At 40.0% G+C, this 7330-nt stretch overlaps 1 pseudogene; it reads right to left on the bottom strand.

Annotated features, from left to right (window-relative positions):
• Window positions 1-3917: 3917 nt before the first annotated feature.
• LOC103729071 lies at window positions 3918-5110 on the bottom strand (annotated as a pseudogene).
• Window positions 5111-7330: the final 2220 nt, after the last annotated feature.

Genomic DNA, 7330 nt, shown 5'->3' with positions numbered 1-7330 from the left:
GTTCTGGAGTGTGTTATTGAGTATGTCAGTGTTGATGTAATGAAATCCTTCTTCTAAGTATGTTGTTATTAAATAAATAATTTTTTAAAATTTAAAAAAAAAATGAAAATACCATATTACCCAGATATACCATTCCTGGCATATACCCAAAGGACTCATATTATTGCAGAAACACTTGTACAAACATGTTTGCTGCTATTCTTTTCACAATAGCTAAAAGATGGAAGCAATCTAAGTGCCCTCAACTGACAAGTGGTTAACCAAAATGTGGTACATTTACAAAATGGAGTTCTATTCAGCAGTAAAGAAAGGAAATAATGAAATTTGCAGGTAAATGGATGTATCTAGAAACTGTTGTACTAAGTGAAGTAACACAGACTCAGAAAAACAAAAGACATATATTCTCCCTCATTTGTAGATCCTAACACCAAATACTTATAATAGGTGGAATCTCACTAACATGGGCCAACAACCCATGAAAAAAGATGATGCAGAGACCCAAAGTTTCAGTGTCTTTCCACAATGGGAGGAAGATCATGCCACTCCTATCACCCCCTCCAAGGCTCAGGGACTTTTGTGGTAGAGGTTGGCAGAAATAACGTGCAAGCTGGAGAAAGGAGTGGTGTTGTGGGTGTCCTGGGGCCCTCCGTGCAGGGGTAGAGTCGACGCCAAGTCACCACACAGACACTGGGAGTCAGGTGAGAATCAGGCAGTGCAAGCAGCTACAGACTCATTTATTGCGCATATGGGGCTCCCTTATATCCCCCCTCCAGGTGTCCCGTTGGTCCATTGATAGGTCGTGTCTGTTCCTCATTGGCTCTCTGTATCAGGGCATTTTCGCATCAGCCGCCTCTATGTCTTTTGGCAGAACACGGGTTTGCCTCAGCCAGATGTTTTTGGCACATTTGCAGCTCACATGTGCTGGTTTTTCAGGTCGCACTTCCTCCTATATATCCACCCTTTTCTTTTTGTGAAGCTCTAGTGGGAGCCAAGATTCTTATCCTTGGCATTGTTGACCCCACCTCAGGGTGCCCCCAGCCTTATGGACCATGTCTATCTTAGGTTGACTTGTCATACAAGTTCTTACCCGTCATTGGCTACCAGCTCTCAAAGGGTGGTGTCCCTGGGTATGAGCCCACCAGAGTGATTGGGGAAGGCAATTATACAGAGGCCTCATGGATTTCCATGAGCTGGGCCTGTAGGACCTCACAGGGAGGATCATGGCCTATGTGTTAAAGTGCCAAGAGAATCTGGAATGTGGCTCTTTTGACGTGTTTTTGCCATTGGGCATGCTGAGACATTTGACAAGGATGACTAGTACCAAAAGAATTCCTCCCAAGGAGGCATATGTGAATAACCAGGATGGTGAGAGTAGCTAAGGAACTGTTGTGACCAAGATCCCTTGATGTACTGGGTGAGTCATGTCCTGGCACTAGGGGAATGTGGGTGGGTGACTTGAAGAGGGGCCATAGCAGGATGGGCCCAGGGCAGTAGGGTCCTATGAGGAGTGTATCTCCTGCCAAGGGTATTTAGGGGGTGGAGTGGTCGTGGGTCCAGGGGAATAGGACTGGCCGGTGATGCCGAAGCATCAGCCAGCACCTCATTTTCCTCATCAAGGATGGAATCATTATTGTGTCTCATCAGGGGAGAAGAGATAGACAAGTTGACAGTGGCCTGTTCCTCACAGTGTTTATTGTGGGCTGAGATCACATCCTCCAGAGAGGAGAAGTTGAAGCTAGCTATGATGGCCAGGAGAATGTGGACAAATGAGGCAGGCAGGATGACACCTGAGGAGACCTTGTGCTTCCTAGCAAGGAAAAGAATGTGGATCCAGAGGTGAGGGTCCCACATGTTCTCGGGGGTCACCCATGGTGTGAGGATGGTAGCCTCATTCCAGAAGGTGTCCAGGTCGTTGGACTTAACCTTGAGACCCCATGTGACTAGGAAGGACTTAAGGGCCCAAATTTGGGGCTCCCTACAATGAGGGGCAGATTACCTATGTTAATTCTAAGACAAAGAAAATGTGTCAGACCCAGATGTCTTGTGCTTAGTGGGGGACTTCCGTGTTTCATTAGGCCATGGCTGTATGCCCACATGATGTCTCCAGATGAGGGGTGGTGGTCGGGGGCCGCTCCTGTGTTCCAACTCCTAGGGGGTCAGCCTTTATGTGGAGGTGCGAACTGAAAGCAAAATGTGTACCTCCCTAATCAACAGACAGGATGAGGGAAAAGGGAAGGAGGGGGTTCTCACTCTCACCCACAGGAGAACTGAAGGCACATGTAACATGTAGGGGCCAACTTACTGAAACTTCAGGCAGGGGGTATCTCGCAACACCAAAGAAAGTTGGGGAGAGGCTCCCAGGTGGTGGCTGGAGGAGAAAGCAAAACTAAGGCCAATCTCCAGAGTGGTCGATGCACAGCTGGCATAAAAGTGCAAAGAATATGGTCCAAAAGAGAAAAGCAGCTACTACAATGATGGCCAGAACCCAAGGAAGGTAAATGCCCATGCAAGCATGGGGAACAAACATTGGGTGCCAGATGTTACAGGTGTCCTGAGGCCCTCTGGGAGGGGGTAGAGTTGGTGCAGAGTCACAACACAGACACAGGGAGTCAGGTGAGAAGCAGGCAATGCAAGCAGCTGCAGACTCGTTTATTGTGGATATGGGGCCCTTTTATATCCCCCCTCCCATGTCCCATTGGTTCATTGATAGGTCATGTCTGTTCCTCACTGGCTCTCTGTATCAGGCCATTTTTGTGTCAGCCGTCTCTATGTCGTTTTGCAAAACACAGGTTGCCTCAGCCGATGCTTTCTGCACGTTTGCAGCGTGCAAGCGCTGGTTGTTCAGGCCGCACTTCCTCCTACAGAGTGGAGTGTTAAGTGGAAGTGTCCTCTGACCACTGTGCTGGCAAGCTATAGTCACACCTCCTTCCCACAGTCATCAAGGAGTCGATGGGGGAGTCAGTTACCCCTCATAACCAATCAGTTGACTTTAGCTGCATGTGGATGAGGGGCCAATGATATATAACCTGAGAATGCCATGAGGCACCTCTCTTGTGTCTGTTGGGAAGTCACAGGATCTATATTTTTGTGTGAACTTTCCAGTGCAGCCATAAATGGGGAGCACCAACTCTTCTGTAAATAAACTCCCACTATATGCTCTGTCAACAGCCCAATAAACTCATTTGGGTTTAACTAAATAAATAAATGAAAAAAGGAACAGAGCTAATGGAAACCTTCATTATTCCACCAAAGTTGATGTCATGTTAGCAAATCCTTTGGTCACTGATTTCTTATTCCTATTTTTCCCCTGTTAAAACTCATTGTATATATTTTTTTATGTATCTTGCTTCAAGTTATTTCTGGATAAATGTGTTAAAAATTTCCTCTCTTTGGAATGAAAGAAAAAAGAAATAAGAAAAAAAAGTATTCCCAAGTTGCTCCTTCTATTTTACCATAGAAATATCCACTGTCACTACTCTTAATATTGTTATTATATGGTTGGCCCATGTCAACTCATATTGCCACACTCCAGAAAGATACATATGAAAATTGTATTTTCAAGATCAAAATTTAGGACATCTTTCTTTAACTAATGAATAATCTTTAAATTTAAAACATTTCCATATTACTCAAGACAAAGAAGATATCTTTTATAATTTTGTAAAGTAGTAATTAATTTTCATTATAAATACTGCAAGGAAAAATGAGAAAAATCATGAAGCAAAGATATACTAAAGTACAAATTTTGTAAAGATAAAATGCCTCTTGTGGAAAGAAACATATTGGTAAGTATATGGCTATAAAATATAAAAACGTTTTACTTACTGCAAACCTGTACTCTATTGATACAGTCATAAAGATTGGGAGAGTTCCACTGAGTTGAAAATTTCTAAAACAATCCTCTGGTTTTCAGACCCATTTAACATTTAAAAATGAGTCGTTTTTTGTAAGACCAAAATCATACAGTGGGTGTCTACTAAAGTTAAAACAGGTTTGAATTAACAGATCATTTTACATACTTTAGTACCACAGTAAGTAACATTTTCAATTTTAGAGGTTTGTGTTCATTTTGTCACCTAAGATGCTGCATAGGGCCACTTTCATATCCCTGTTTCTCAAGCAATAAATTAAAGGATTTAGGCTAGGAGGTAACAGAGAGTAAAACACTGACATGAAGAGGTTCAGTGATGGTACAGAGTTCGATGCGGAGCCTAAATATGCAAAAAATCCAGAAGAGAAAAACAAAGTTACCACCATAAGATGGGGCATGCAGGTGGAGAAAGTTTTGAATCTTCCTCGTGTGGAATGAATTCTTAGGATGACATTGAAAATTTGAACATAGGAAATAACCATTAATATAAAACACATGAAATCAAAACAGCAGCTGGCAATGATAAACACATATTCTAGAATTTGTTCTCCAGGGCAAGCAAGTGTGAGAAGTGATGGAATATCACAGAAGAACTGATGTATTATGTTGGGACCACAGAAATGGACAGAAAAGGTGCCTGCAGCATGAAGGGATCCATAGACACACCCACTGAGCCACACTGCAGCTACCATCTGCACACAGGCAGCTCTATTCATGATAGTCTCATAGTGCAGAGGGAGGCAAATGGCAGCATAGCGGTCATAGGACATCACCAAAAGAAGGGCAAACTCAGTGCCTCCCAAAAATATAACACAAAAAACTTGCAAGGCACACCCCAGGAAAGAAATGGAGTGGATGTTGGTCACTGGAGATGCTGATCTATGGTGGTGAGGATGATAATGAGGAGATTTCCCATTAGAGCTGCCATGTAAAATAGGAGGAAGAGTGTGGCACACAGTGTCTGCAGCACCTGGCCATCTGGGAATCCCATGAGCAAGAATTCCATGTAGTTTGTCATGTTCATTACTGTCTCAGTCATTGTGACTCTTGTCTGTGGAAATGCAAATAGAGATGCTGATCTATGGTGGTGAGGATGATAATGAGGAGATTTCCCATTAGAGCTGCCATGTAAAATAGGAGGAAGAGTGTGGCACACAGTGTCTGCAGCACCTGGCCATCTGGGAATCCCATGAGCAAGAATTCCATGTAGTTTGTCATGTTCATTACTGTCTCAGTCATTGTGACTCTTGTCTGTGGAAATGCAAATAAAATTATCATTGAATAAGTTACTTAGATCTAGCTCCATATGTTTTAATATCATTGTTGATTTGTTTTACTCCATTCTTATTTATTTTTGATATGCTATTACAGGGTGAATGTTATCTTTAAAGCTCTAAAATTTCCAATCCTGTACAGTAAGTTGTATAAAATGTCATTAAGTACATTCTAGTTTGTGTTATCAAATGATATAATGAACTTTATGTAGTACATAGAAATAAATGATCTAATCTGTCCATAGAGAAAAGTTTACATCACCTTTGATTGAATTCTTAAAATGCCATGACTTTTTAACGCAATATAGTAAAATATTAATCATGCTTGGATATCTGGTTTATTTCCCAGTAAACTATTTTTATAGATGAGAGTTGATGCATAAATAATTTCATAATTTTCTTTACTTATTTTTCTCTACCATATAACACAGGCAACTAAGACACAACTTTCATAGATATTCAAGGTCACAATGGCTCACTGATATTTTTACTGAAGTTTCATGTCATGAACATAAAATTTCATGGTTTTTGAAAAATGAATTGAATCTGCAACCTTATATCTCAAAAACAGAGTATATTTAGGCCACAAAGGAAGCCTCAACAGAAATAGAATAAGTGTAATTATTTATTGTACCTTATCAAATCCCACATCTCCTATTCACCAGCCAAGAACTTTCTTTTCTCCCTACAGATAAGAGTTATGCAATTTGGGAGTCTTTTTAGATAGACTCACTGAAAGAGTACCCAAATTGTCTCACCCTGCGTCCTTGTTCAGCATGGAAGAAGCCAGAGTTTCTGCATTCCAATTACCTATTGGCAATTTTGGTAACCTCTTCAGAGGATGGTGTGATAGGAATAGGAAGTAGTAATTGGCTAGACAGTTAGGGTAAAAAGACCCCAAAGAAAAGTGGCCAGTTTCTTGGCTAAAAGTCAAAATGTTCTTGGGCCTCTTAACAACATATTCTGTTCCAAAGGCCAAAAAATGTCATAAGTATTTGAGAGCTTTTATCTAATCCCTAAAAGATTTTAAAATTACCTCCTCGGGGGGCGGGATGTGAGAGTAGCAAAAAGCTCCCCCCAAAAAGAAAGAGTACATGAAGTTGTCAGAAAAAAATGATGGAGAGTTGGAGGGGAGGGAGTGGATGTGGATTTGACAAAAACACCTTATATACATGCATATAATTCTCAATAATTTTTAAGTTAAAAATAAAATACTGGGAAGCTTGTGTGAACTAAACTATCAGCCAGCACCCCTGAAAAAAAAAAAAGAAAAAAGAAAAATATGGCTTTCTGCCAGCCCTTGAACCACTAGACCAATTGCCAAAAACCTCCCTGATATTTGATCCTGTTCAAGTCTGACCAAAATGTCTCTCACCAAACCTGATATAGACTTCTATATGCACTTTTATCAGATCATTTTTTGAGGGTAGGGGTGCATATAATGTATGAATATCATCCCAGAAATAATAAGATTTTCCTAAATTTTTGTTGATTAATAAAAGACTCATTGGGATAAAAAATAAAAATAAAAATAAAAAAATCTTGATGCAAAGAAATTAGAAATCAATAGCAAATTAGAATAATAAAGTATGTGAAATTTTAATAATACATCCCTGAATGATCGTTGGGCCATGGGAAAACCAAAGAAGAAAAATTTTAAACCCTCAAATGGATTGAAAATAAACGTATAATTGACCAAATTCTCTAGTAACCACCAATGAAGTTTCTAAGAGGGAGGTTTACAGTTATTTGTATTTATGTTATATTTTCAGAGAAAAAACCTAAATAACTTAAGGACACCTCTTGGGGTTTTGTAAAACAAAGGAGCCAAACTCAAATCAGTAGACAGAAAGAAATAAAATTAGGGCAGAAATTAATGAAATGGAGAGTGAAAGGATGTTACAAAGAGACAATGTAACAAAGAACTAGCTCTCCGAATTTACAGTTATTTGTATTTATGTTATATTTTCAGAGAAAAAACCTAAATAACTTAAGGACACCTCTTGGGGTTTTGTAAAACAAAGGAGCCAAACTCAAATCAGTAGACAGAAAGAAATAAAATTAGGGCAGAAATTAATGAAATGGAGAGTGAAAGGATGTTACAAAGAGACAATGTAACAAAGAACTAGCTCTCCGAAAAATAAACAAGTTTGACAAACAAATAACCAAAGGAACGAAACACAAA

Source organism: Nannospalax galili, unplaced genomic scaffold (assembly GCF_000622305.1).
Source record: "Nannospalax galili isolate Female #2095 unplaced genomic scaffold, S.galili_v1.0 scaffold353, whole genome shotgun sequence".
Lineage (NCBI taxonomy): Eukaryota > Metazoa > Chordata > Mammalia > Rodentia > Spalacidae > Nannospalax > Nannospalax galili.
The sequence above is the reverse complement of the archived record's forward strand: the minus strand, read 5'-3'. Positions and strand labels throughout refer to the sequence as shown.